Below are 13,471 nucleotides of genomic sequence, written 5' to 3' on the forward strand. Positions count from 1 at the left end.
AACTTTATAGAAGTGGATTTTTGCACTGGGACAATTCCCACCTTTTACCAGTCTTTCCTAAGTGCAGAGGAATGGACAGTCTTAACCAGCGGAGAGGAGGCCCTTCCCAGAGCACCTGTCCGAGCAGGAGAGAGCAGGGCCACCTATTGATTGGGTGGTAAAATGATGTCTCCCTTCTGACATTAAAAATGCTTGGGGAGTTTGGGAGTTGGAAATGCCTCCTTCAGAACACCAGCATTGTTCACAGGTTTTTTGTTTTGGTAAGGGTCATGCTTTAGGGTCATGCTTTAGTAAGACGTACCTGAGAAGGAAAAGAGATAACCCCCACAGCTCAAAACTTAGCTATTAAGCATTGCAGTCTAGAACATGGCACAGTTAAGAAAAAAATACTGTACAGTGCTTTCTTCCTAGTGTTTGACTTAGGTTCTTTCTAGCGTTTAACTTAGTAGCTATCCAAGGAAAATATAAATGTATATAAGAAATGGCATACTACACCACAGAGTTATCTACTCCACTACGCTTTATCCGGAATATACAAACAACATCTCTTATACATGTCTGGAGACTTTATGCTACTGTGATTAAAGTGGAAATACTTTATTACCAATAGTTCAAAATGGGTATATACAATGCCATGATGAACCCAAAAGCAGAAATGACTGAAGAAAATCATAGATGAATGCAAACAGAATTTTTGCATAGTACCAGCTACCAGACCCTCTATTCAATATGTTTCAGATTAAAATAAGTAGTTCTCAGCTGCGCAGCTAGGATATTTAGAAATTTATAGAAACTGGATTTTCTTCCTATAGTATATAAACAGCATATACATAACAGAATACGATGCAACATACCATGACACTCATTTAGGATTATAGGCATAATTCACACTTACTGTGAGTAGTCTTCTCAAACTCATCTTATCAATGCATACAGATGCACACGAATATCCCATGTGTGAGTGTCAAGAGGACGGGGCCAGGCTCTTTTCAGCGGTGCCCAGCGACAGGACAAGGGGCAACGGGCACAAACTGCAGCACAGGCAGCTCCATCTGAATATGAGGAAGGACTTCTTTACCCTGAGGGTGACAGAGCAGTGGCACAGGCTGCCCAGAGAGGCTGTGGAGTCTCCTTCTCTGGAGACATTCAAACCCTGCCTGGACACGATCCTGTGCAACCTGCTGTAGGTGACCCTGCTTTAGCAGGGGGTTGGACCGGGTGATCTCCAGGGGTGCCTTCCAACCCTGACCGTTCTGTGATTCATGTTGATGGACCCTTTGACTAGCACTTCATGCTGCCATTTATTTCCTAAATTTTTTCATTGATGCTTATATAACAAACCACCTGATTGCCAATTTCATGAAAAATGCTACTATCACCGAAGTCGGCTCTACCAACCCAGTATGTTTTGATTCTGCAGGTATTTACGTAGGGCTGGTTCTTCCTCTACTCCCCTGAGGCGTTAAGGCTCACGTTCACTCAGACAGCCGCAGCAGCTGTCCCACAGACCAGGCCGGTGCAGTCCCTCGCCACAGGCGCGCGCGGCGGCAGCTCCGCTTCAACGCTGGCACCGGGCTCCAGCGGAAGCCCCCGCTCAGCCCCCGCAGTGGCCACCGCCGGCCGCTGGGCGGCGCTAAACCACCGGGCTAAACCACGTGGGGCTGCCGGGCTGCTCGGTACCATCCGCAAGGGCAGCGCTGCGGCTGCGGCGTGGCAATGCGGGGGGCTGGCGGGGTGGGGGCAGGACAAGGCACTGCCTGTGCCGGCAACCAGCAGTTCGCTCAGTGGCTGTCCCTCTCTGACGCTAAAGCCTGCTCTTTACGTCATCCTTTCGCTTCGTGGTAACGAGATCGGCCATACCTTCGCGGGGGAGCTCTGATGGTGCTGTTGATTGAACCTTGTTGTAAATACAGTGCTCACCGCATAAAGGCGGCCGAGACTGCCGCAGGACAGCGTTCTGCAGGACTCGAACCTCGTCGCTTAACAAATACTAACCTTAAGGCTTCAAAAAATTTCCCTCTTGCGTTGTTTTCAGTGAACTGAACATCTGAAAAACATCCTCACCCGGACGTGGTGTTTGCGATTTTGCCTGTGAAAACATAGCATCGCCATAAGCCCCTGTTCCGCGCTTGTGTGTTAACAGTGACATGCGGAGATGGAAGTGGCTGCGAGAGGTCACACTGAAGGTCCACCCAGTCCAGCAGTGGCCCACAGTAGAGCATGGGGCACATGGTAACAGGGCAAACGAATACTGATGGCAAATTCTTCCAGCTCCCACCAGCCTGAAGCTCAGGCACTTGCCTAGAGGTGGTATTTGTGCTTTGGTGGGTTTTTGTTTGCTGTTTTTTTTTCGTTTGGGTTTTTTTTGGGGTGGTGGTGGTGTTAATGGATTTGTCTTATTTCCATATTCTCAACATGCATATGGTTTGGCCTTGATCGCTCTGCATGGCAGTAAGTTCCACATTTAAGTACGCATTGCTTGAAAAGGTGTCTCTTTTTGTTTGTTTTGAACCAGCAGAATATTGCTGAATGCAAGTATGATGCTGTGGTATTACACATGAGGGGAGAAGTTTCACACTTCTAAATCAGTAAGGATGGCTGCCTAACCAAACAGACTTACATATGTTCTTTGCATATATATGCTTTATACTTATATATGGTAACAGGACCTGAAATTATTTCTTAGAACTTCTCTGAAGTCAGGTGATTACAGCAGCTGTAAGGCCCAGCTATAAAGGCTAAGACCTTCAGAACCAAACTAGCGTTCATCCAGGCATAAAGATGCTGTGAGGATAAGCTCATTATCTCAGGCCTTTCCAGACTGAGGGAGAAGTGTTATATTCATAATTACATATGGGGAGTACAGTGATACAAAGCGCCGAGGTGAGATTCTGTGCTGTGCTTGAATCATCTTACAAGATCTTTAGATGTAAGATAATTTTACACCTACCCAGTTCTGAGGGTCCCTGTCACTGAGGAGCTCTGCCTTATGCTCTTCAAATCTCTCTGGGCTGCTCACAGGGTCACAACACTGCCTTGTATCATCCCCTTATGCTAAAATCTTTTATATGACACGAAATACATGCTGTATATTTAAAGACAGCCAAAGGTTCAGTCTCTTCAAACAGACTGTAGATTAAATCCATCAGAATCAGAAGCTCTGTGGTTCCCCCTTTCAGCAGATTAGATCTTGCTGTATTGCTTCCTCTAGAAAGTCAGACCAGGGTAATTATGGGGAAACTTGCTCCCTTAAAAGGATGGGGGAAAGAACTTTTTCTTTGGAAACAGTCTAAAGATTGGTGGTTGAAAGATTTTTTTACAGAAAATACAATTAAAATCTCAAAATAAGGAACTGGAAGATTCTTAAGTTTATTCATAAGTGCCATTTTTCAAGAGCAAAAAATGGGCCTTGGCATTTTCCAGTTCTAAGGTCAGCCAGAAAACTAGGTGCAGACCTAGAGTTTAAAAGCATTTCCTGATTTTGAACAAATCTGTAAACAAAACTAACTGGACCAAATTCCTTCTAGGCAAACCTAAGTGAAGCCTGTTGAATTATGGCAACAGGAAAAAATTCAACCTATCTTGTTTGTAAAATGTTGCACAAATATAACAAATTATTTGAGTAAACAGTTCCAGAAAGAGTGCAGCAGCAGCAGCATTCGAAGTATATTCTAGGAGACATAAGGGTAGATAGTGAGGTGAAGACTTGCATCACAGAAAAAAGCTAAAGAAGGATTCAGATCTGCTCTAACACATTCAGCCTTGCTGCTTTTATTTCTTTCTCTGGTTTATTTAGGACAGAAGCAAAATCTACTTACCAATCAGAGAGGACCAAATTCACCTCTGGTGTAATTTAGCTGGATTTAAGACCAAGACTGAATCAGTATTTGATTGCTAGAGGATGACAGACAGTGGGCATGGGTAATGTGGGAGATACAATTCTGTCTACATATTTCGAATATCCAAACCCAATGAGAATACTCGGTGTTCAATGCATGCATTAAAAGCACTCCAGTACCTACCAACACAGGAGGCATGGTCCACTGGATTCACAGATACCCTGTTCTTGTCCTCAGCTTCTGTGCGGTATTACTCATCCCAGCAGGAGTTTCTTTTCAAGCCCTGCAAAGCCTGGCAAACTGGTGTGTGTAGCAGAAACTGCTTTTCACCCACTGTTGCAGCTGCAACCTGGGGACCATTGTAATGGGAGGGTTCTGAGGGGAAGAGCCAGTCAATAATTCAAGCAGTTACCTATTTATGCTCAGCTTTTAGGCAATCTATCTTTTAACAAGCAAAAAATCATGCATTAATTAAACATACAGACCTAAACGTGAAGCCTTAGGTCTACAATACTGTGGGACAGATGCTGCATTGTGGTTTCTGGTGGCTACATCATGTGATGATTCTTAGCCTCCAAGGCTGTGGTGGCTGGATTTGAGAGCTCTCCAGCAGGGCAAGCAAAAACCAAAGGAAGTTCCCCAAGCTCTACTGTATTTCACTCGTCTTTACATACAGCTTTCCCATGGATCAAGCCCAGGCTGGCCCAAAGGTTTACTTCCTCTTCCCCTAGGTCAGGTCCAGTCTGTTCTGACCTGTCAGACAGATTTTACACTCTTCTGCACATAGGTCCTGTCCAGCCTCTTCAGTGGGTGCTACCCATTTGCAGACTGCATGCTGGATATCTGATTCTTTCCATTTTTTTGCAGACTGGGTACAGTTATCTTAGCTCTACTATTTTTGTGCAACTATGCCAAGCAAACAAATATTACACAATATTTCACTTCCTAAATCAAACAGTCTTGTGGTATGTCTGGGTTGAAGGCAAACAGGATGCCTCATGTTTCTGCTTTAATTCAGGCAGGCTTGTAGTATGTCTGTGTAATGCAAAAAAACCTTTATTTCTCAAATAGGTCATCTCACTGCAAAGCTATCCCTGCTGACTCTTGCTTCCTGCCATTCTGGAAGCAAACTAGCTGATCCCGCAACTGAGTACAGCATGATTTTCCTTCTTTTGTCAAATCACCTTTTACTCAGCATGGAGTTAAGTCAGTGACTCATCTGACAACAGCCTCCACTCCTTCTCTACCTAAGCCACTAAAAGCTGCCTTCTCAGCATTAGGTAGAAGCAAAAGACAAAAGTGTCTTTAAATGTTGGGTTTTTTTTTAAAAAAGGGAATGGATCATTCATGTGCTTCAATGTTCAGATTATGACTGTACACTTCCCTGACTTAAAACTTGGTAGCAGTAACGATTACTTGTTTAATGAAGGCTGGATATAAATACTAGATGGAATGTATAATCTCTTGTTCTTCAACTGTGAACCACAGCAGATGGTTTCAGTCTATGCAGATTAAGAGCAAAGTAACACATTTTGTATTTCCAGAATAAATAGGAATAACTTAACACCAATTACAGTTAGAACATGCAAAATAGGAGACAGCATTCTAAGCACTGAACATCTACTGATTTGAGCAGATTTTGAGATTATAAATATTACATTTGACAGTTTAGAATCAACCATACCACAAATGGATACGAAACTGTGGGAGAGAAGAATGAATCTACATCAGGACTAGGATTTGGTTCCCCTTTCCTTCACATCGCTCTTCCACTCAACCCTTTACAGTAATTTCCAATATAGCTCTTTTTTTGCAGGGACCCACGTTAGAAGTAGTTTTGTCACTGGAACTGTTCCTCTGACTAAAGCCCCTCTTGCACCCTATCCTAGTCTCCAGGTTAAATCAAAGCATTAAACAGGAGAGGACAGAAGTACTTACAGGACAGATGGGGAAGCGCAAGGAAATGACACGACAGTACCCAGCAGTGTGACTGGTATCAGTTCCAACAGTCTTAACTGTTGTCATGGGGGTTTTAGGTATCAGAGCAAAGAAGAACTTTAACAAGGAATCGAAAGATTATTTTAGATATTCGCACACATAGGAAACTTCTTCCCATTGGGCACCTGGTACACAGCTCCTCTGTCTCCTGTCTCCACACTTCTGATCAGTGTGGCGATCATGAATCATTGTGCCAGCTTTTGGTGGTGAAAGACTGGCCCGAACTCTGGCGCAGTCATGCTGTTGGCACCCAGGCTTGGTGCTGGGTGCTGGAATGGCATGAGTGTGCAGGGCACACAGCCGTGGGAGGCTCTTGTGTTGTAAGCAGGACCTGTGCACCAGGATGCTCCTGTCAACTTGGCAGCGATTTCTTTCATCACAGGAGCTGGATCCTAATAATCCACAAAGGTATCAAATTAGCCTGTCTGTTCCCAACACACTTAATTACTCTCAAAGCTTTGGATATAAGACAAATGTAATTCCGGAGCTTGTAATTATTATCCGTAGAGTTGTGAAGGTAGCTCTGACTAGGTCTGCATGTTTTGATTTACATGAGGCAAAATAGACTCCCTGGGGACCTGCTTTGATGAAAGGGAAAAACTGATGTGACCTGATGATAATAAAAGCTGTGCCAACAGAAGCATTAAGTACTGGAAGGACCATCCAAGGTGGACAGATCAAAGATTAAAGGACAAATTAAAAACAGCTTCTGATCATCCAGGATGGTGTCTATGCAATAGGTAAAAAAAAAAAAAAAGTTTTAAAAAAGGAGTTACTGAAATACAGTATAACTGTTCTAATTAATAAGGTTAATAGACAAACTAGCTTCTAATATAAGGTTAATAGACAAGGATGGCAGAAACTTATTTGTGCCCTAGGATACCTGACAGGGTAAGAAGCATTTGTTTTCAGACAAGATACTAACACGTTAGAAAGTCAGCACCTAGAAGTCTGACTAGGCAAAGTAAAAACAACCCTTTAAACAGCATAATAATAACAACTGCATAATAATAATTTGACCAGAAGTAAAATTCATTCCTGGTAGAATTGCCTTGCCTCTAGGGAAGAAATGAAGATGTTGTCTTCTTTCATGCTCGCATTGATTGTGTTGCCATATTTTTGTTACTATTTTTTGTAACCTCAACCCCAAGAGGTTTAATGCATTTTAATTTATTTTTAAGTAGGTCACTGGTTTTCCTTTTCTGCACTGCCCTCCTTCTAAAACAACTTGTAGTCTAAACCTTTATTTATTTTCTTTAGAAGGGGGAGGGGGGGGAAGCTCTGCAGAAATTTAAAATCTACTTTAGCAATTCTACTGTATTCCATTTTAACCTCACCCATTCAATACCCACCAGGTTGTTCTCAAGTTCTTGCCTTTCCATCTGCTAGTCCTTCACAGTTAAGGATTCAGGGAGGAAGACATCCCACAAAGATGAAAGCTGCATACTGCAGGAAAGACGAAACTTGTTCTTAAAGAGTATGACAAGGCAATGCAACTTGTTACTAGCTTCACCATTCTGGTCATGGATGAGCTTTGTAAAAATACAGTAACACACTGACCATCAGCAGCGTAAAAGAATGACAGTCTAAAACTCCATCCCATTATGTCCTTCCTGCATTTAACTCCACTGAAAATAACAGTTACGTTTCCTCTCACCTCCCAGAAGACCTGCAGAACTTAATAACAATAACCCTCAAAATGTCAAAAAAAAATTTACCCAGCATGAGGTGGGGAGAGACTGCAGTGAGGGAGTGATAAGAATTACGATATATGCAGGTAGTACTGTGTACAGGGGGATTCATCTGTGATTGCTTGCCTGAAAGGTGGAGAAAGTGGTAAATGCTTTGCTCGGGATGTTAGAGGCTGCAACATCACTGGTTGCATTTGGTCAGCACCCTCAGCCCAGCTTATGAATCAAGGGCCATGCCACGAGGACTGCAAGCAGAGCAACATTCAGACTCTCATCTCTGTCAGCACAAGATCTGAGGTTCACAGGCACTGTGGGAGGAAGACATAAATAATAAATGAGCTAAGTAATGAAGACTAGCTGTACCTAATTATAGTTCTAGCTGCCCTTTTAAATAAAGAAGGTTCAAAGCTGCTGCAAAAATATGCTGATCCCTTTTTTTGAACTGGTGTTTGAACTTCACGGATTGTTAACATCAGAAAGTGAGAAGATGCCAATAGAAGTCACACTAGCCTTTCACAGCCTTGTTGAAAAGAGCAGTATCTCTTACATCAGTTTATTTACACATCAAAACATTCTTAAGCTTAAATTAATATTAAGCCTGAATACAGAAGCAATGTGTGTAAAAATTAAAATCGTGTAGGCTATCTGGGAGCTGTTCTTCCTTATAGCTTTTGGTACCTGGCTTGGGAGACTAACTTAGGAAAATAGCTGTCTGGACTCTGTACATAGTCAGGAGAGATTCAGTTAACTACAGGAGGGGTGCAGGTTCCTAGCCTGGGCATTTAAGTGTCTAATGCTAAGTGTGTGAATGCATTTACCTCCTCATCCCTCTCTTCTAATAGCTTAATTGAGGAGAATTTGTTGCTAGTGCCCTTCCCATGCCGCAGACGAGGGATTATGAATACCTGATCACTGGGAACTGAGTTTCTTTCAGACTGGGAGAAAAACATGGTCCATGGAATAGGATGCCAGGTTATAGGCTGGTGGACTTGCATTCTTTTCCAATTCTCTGTGACTTCTTGTGACTAACCAGGGGTCAGTACCCATTTGCCTCCCATTTTCTATCTGTAAAATAGATACAGTAATTCATAACCACATTATAAAAAGGTTGTCATCTTTGGATAACAAAGTCTTAATTATATACCAACTACAATTATTTCACTCCCTACACGAATAGTTATCTGTATGGGCACAGTTAAGTTATTGTTACATATTACTAAATAATGTTAGTAGTAGAACTAAAGGACAGTTTAAGATTTTTTCTAAACTTTAAGTGCATTTCCACTTTCATACATAATACGAAATCCACATAAAGGTGAAATTAGAACTGCTACAGCATATTGAAACAACTGTATTTGTAGAAAGTACAAATCTCATCAAGGAACATAGAAAATTGTGCAGTGCCTTTGTGCAAATAGTAAACACCATTAAGACATTTTTCATCACCCCTTGTTCTATCAGTGGAAGAATGTTTCATATTACTGCACAGGCTTGCTTGTTAGACCTCAGTAACACTAAAGCAACATCCAGGAACATAAGCAACATGTAGGCATGTTGAGTAAAGTACAGTGTGTCATAAAAGAAGTAAATGGTAAAGAAAAACACATCATGTGCTGCCGATCTGCAATGCCATCTGTATACAGAACAGACTATATCATGAAGGAATGCCAGCAAGTCATCTTTGAATTTAAGCACAAATTAGTTTTATATTTAAATATATATAAAACTTCATGATATCAAAGAAAACGAGCTAAGCCATGTATCAATATTTTACTGAGTTCATGTCTCCACAGCTAATGCAAAACTTCCTCTTATTTGTTCAGTGAGTGTTGTATAAAGGATGCCAAGGTTACAAGCATTTTATCTCCATAAGGTACACAATACAGCCTGAGCCTACTTTTATTGTCATTCTCCATTATTTACTGGTACTGCTACCATTTGCTTCAAGCAAACTGTAGAACAGAGATGCAAATTTATCATCTCTAGTACTCAAGCCATGGAAGCAAAGTGATTATCAACAAAAGAAATTAAATATGTTTGTTGCATACAACGGGCTGTGAAAGCTCATATCTCGCAATCTACTGGGCCTGATGTTTGGATGAGGAAAATCGGTTCCGTCCTCTCTCAATCAGCGCAACTATACCACTTTCCACCAGCACAGAAGATATGGCCAGTTGCCCATGGCAGCATCATGCTTCTTCTTTATAACATCTTTTCAGAGGCTCGAACACCTACTACACCTTCCAGGTTGCTCTGGTATAGTAAGGACTGTTATCATCCCAGACAACCTCCTCCTACAGCAGTATTCCCTGGTGTTCACTTCCAGTTTGGCTCTTAATTATTATTCAGCACTGTGGCTAAGTAATTGTGGGCTGGTTTTTTTTCCACGTTGCAATGTGCCTTCTCATTTTCTTTCCACTCTCTATCGTTCCGCAGTTATTTCTCAGAAGAAAATAGTTCTGCAGATGTGGTTCCATGTACAATCTGAACATTACTCACACAGTCATCTTTTGTTTCAGGAGTTACTTCTGTGATGCTAATAAATGCTTATTCTAATATTTACAGTTCTCAGGCGAGTGTGTTAACCAAGCAGGCTTCATTGTCCACTTTGTCTCTACTTTGCTTACAGAAATGGGTCTCAGATCATACTTTACACTAATTTTGCTCTGTAGTACATATCCTTTTTTGATTAATTAAATCTAATCTATCACAAGGATAGCAACACTTTTTCATCTGCAACACTGATGGGTATATAAGCCAATTTTCTACACAATGTTGCAATGTGAAGACTGCAACTTAGAATGTTTTTTTTTCCAATGTTTCTAGGTCTTAATTATTTAATACGGTCTCTTCTGTTTGTCCCCTGTGTTTTCACACTTCCTAAAATAGATCACTGTACTGGTTAGATATGAACATACTAATGTTCTGAGGTGCCAGAAGGATCTTAATAGGCTTTTCTTTTTTTCTTTTTCTTTTACATAGTTGACAGCAGAGCTGATTGAAGGTGTTTTAATGTGATAAGAAGCTTCTGATACCATTGGTAGTGTTTATGTTCTTTCCAGATGACCTGTTTTCAGAAGAATCTCTTCAAATGGCTTGTCAACATTCACAGTCCCTACACTGCAAATTACTTACTATTTACATTACTTAATGTGAGAGCATGTATCATAAAATAATAAAAATTGAATCGTTTCAAGTATGATTGCTTAATATTACTTGTACCGCTATGGCTGGAAGTACTGCTTTTGGATGTCAGCAAATACACAGCAAATGCCTGTACATAAATAATGGATTGATGGTTAATGAAAGCCAATTTGTTTATTTTTTTATTTGAAGATGGAAAGTAATGTAACAGTCATTAAATATCCCTGGTATATTTCCATTTAAAACAAAAGCCTGAAAGCAATTATTTGGCATAATGGATACTAATAAAGAAATCCAGTGACACAGTAAATAATTATTTGATTGCAAGAATAATTGTCTAGCCTACATTTGCAGAAAACAACAGCATGTTCCATCTTTTCCTTACTAATCCATGCAATTAGAGCTTGTGAGGAGGCTGGGGACAGAGTGCAAGGTTACAGAAAGAGGTGGTCTGGCCATTCCTCAGCCATCCTTGCACACCTGCCCTATTGGTGGCACAGGCATGAGTACATCATCTTCTGCATTTCCAGACCCTCGTCAAAACACAGGGAGTCTTTTTCTCCTTGGTGCACCTTCCCTTATTGATGGGTCACACTGGAAAAGGAGTTGTCTCAAATCATTGTGGTCCACAAAAGACCCTCTTAGCTATCACTGGCAGTTTGAGCAGTCATGTGCACACGCTGCAGCCCTGCATGGGCAGGACTTTGGCACTTCGGTTCAGTGCACGAAGAAGGCAGAATGCAAAAAGCAATGGGCAAGTCTGCGTATCACTGCAGATACTGGACTCCCATTTGAGGCCACACTGGTTTTTTAGTAATGCCATTTGATAAATTGATTGAGTTTACATTACAAATGCTTCTAAATCCTTTGTTTTTATTTGTCTAGTAACACATTTATGAAGTTCAAATGAAAAATGCACGTTGACCTAACATACAATTAATAAAATACTGTGATTTTATATTTTATACTATCAAAATGAATGCCTATTAATTTATCTGCACAGGAACAGTCCCTGTATCTAATCATACATGGCCTTTGCTATTCTTAGACTGTATGCTTAGGGCTGATTCTCAACACAATATAAAAATTTGGCTTAGCTACAGAATCTGTAATCTGTGCTTGAACATGGCTGCACCGTTATACTTGCTCTGCTTTAGTCAGTCTTTTAAGTGTTTTAAGAATTCATCTCAGGGTAGTATACAAGTACAAAAATGAGGTTTATAAGCAACTAAACAATTAGTGAAAACAAATCAATGAAAATGTCAAATACCAGTAGCAGCACTTAAATTACAAATATTGATAGTAGCTTGCAGCACTGAGGAAATGAATAAGGCACAGGAAGACAACCACTGACTACAGTAAACCCAAATGTAATCTAACCAGAGAGCTAGCACCACATCCTACCTGATCTGTGCAAATGGCAATGTTAAAAGGACATTAATTACAATAACAGCTGCCAAATATATACATGCACATACACATGCATGTCTGTCTGTATGTATGCAACTGTCTGAAAGAGTAGTATCTTAAACTGTTCTAGCATGTGCATTGCTTAGTGTTTTGGGCTGTTGAGATACACTGGGGCTCTTGTCTCATCACATGCACAGGTCTCTCTCTACAGGGGCCCTCCAGGTGCAACTACACAGGCATAGCCGCTGTGGTTCCATGTAACCTGGCCTTTAGTTCCAACAACTGCCCTGATAGATCATTTTGTCGGTTCAAATCCATAATGTAGTCATGAAACCTTTTTAATAAAATTCAGTTCGCTCTAGTGTAGTTAATCCAGCCTTTCTGAATGTTCGTATGAAGTAAAAAAGAGTGTTTCAACATAAATAAGCACATGAAAAATAAGTTAGCATTTTGGATGAAGGAAAACACAGTAAGGAAAGCTGAATTTTTGTTTTAGCATGTATTTACTAAAAGTACTTGATACTATATCATCAATCAAAAACCACAATTTTTGCAGAAGTAAAGTATACATGGATAGATTTTCACTGGGCACTGCATGACTGTAGTAAGGCTCACCACTGAGAGCCAGGGTAGAGAGGGTGGGGAATGCAGAGGAGATGCCTCCTCAGAGAGGAGGCGGCCATGGTAAGAGATGTTGGAACATCAGCTGATGCTTTGCAATCTGCAATGCTGAGTACTCATCGGTATAAAACACTTCCTTCTTAGCTGTTATTTGAAAAACGTGAATTTATTTTACAGTGACAGACACATTTGCGCTCCTCGTTGCCAGACCTGAATGATAAGGTGTCTGTACAAGGATGGACCAAAGTTTCTAACAGCATGCTGCATCCAAAAACCTGTTACTTAGATCTTTTTCAGTTCCAACATTTCTACTGTGTTCACTGGATTACACAGTGAAATGAGAGTGTTCACCAAAGGCCAAGAAGACAAGCAAACGTTCAGTCTTGTTTCTTCCGGTCAAGGGAGGTCAAAACAGAGATGCAAGCAGTGCCAACATTCAGTACCCCGATCAACAGAACTGGGTAGAAAGGAGGAAAACAGGACCAAAAAAACCTCAACAGTTTCTGCAGTTTCCCCTTATTTATTTCAGGTCCTTGCTTCCGAAGGAACTGGTTTTTTTTCACGCTGATGTACGTCACAGAAACTCACAATTCACCGAACGTTCTCTCACAGACCCTGCGGGTTCCCTCCGTTCTTTGACCCAGACGCTCCCGCTCTGCAGGACAGGAACCGCAGGCTGCAGGAGGGGCAGGCCGTGACTTCTTCCAGAGCAGGCAGCGCCGTCCCCGCCGGGGGAGCCCCGCCGGCCGCAGCCGCCGCGTTGTGGCC

The 13,471-nt window shown here is 41.5% G+C and overlaps 1 long non-coding RNA gene across 3 annotated transcripts in view; it reads right to left on the bottom strand.

The window, feature by feature from the left end:
- LOC114012574 (uncharacterized) overlaps positions 1–13,433 on the bottom strand; it is a 28,208-nt gene extending 14,775 nt beyond the window's left edge. Inside the window, exons 1-4 of one of the 3 annotated variants that reach the window (XR_003555118.2) lie at positions 13,292–13,433; positions 8,434–8,593; positions 7,190–7,836; positions 582–6,229 (exon numbers count right to left, since the gene is read on the bottom strand). This is a non-coding gene — a long non-coding RNA (uncharacterized LOC114012574). Of the gene's footprint in view, positions 1–581; positions 6,230–7,189; positions 7,837–8,433; positions 8,594–13,276 lie in introns of those variants that run through there. The other 2 variants (XR_003555121.2, XR_003555119.2) reach the window with 2 other exon arrangements.
- Positions 13,434–13,471: the final 38 nt, after the last annotated feature.

The sequence above is a fragment of the Falco peregrinus genome, chromosome 3 (assembly GCF_023634155.1).
Source record: "Falco peregrinus isolate bFalPer1 chromosome 3, bFalPer1.pri, whole genome shotgun sequence".
NCBI classification, from domain to species: domain Eukaryota; kingdom Metazoa; phylum Chordata; class Aves; order Falconiformes; family Falconidae; genus Falco; species Falco peregrinus.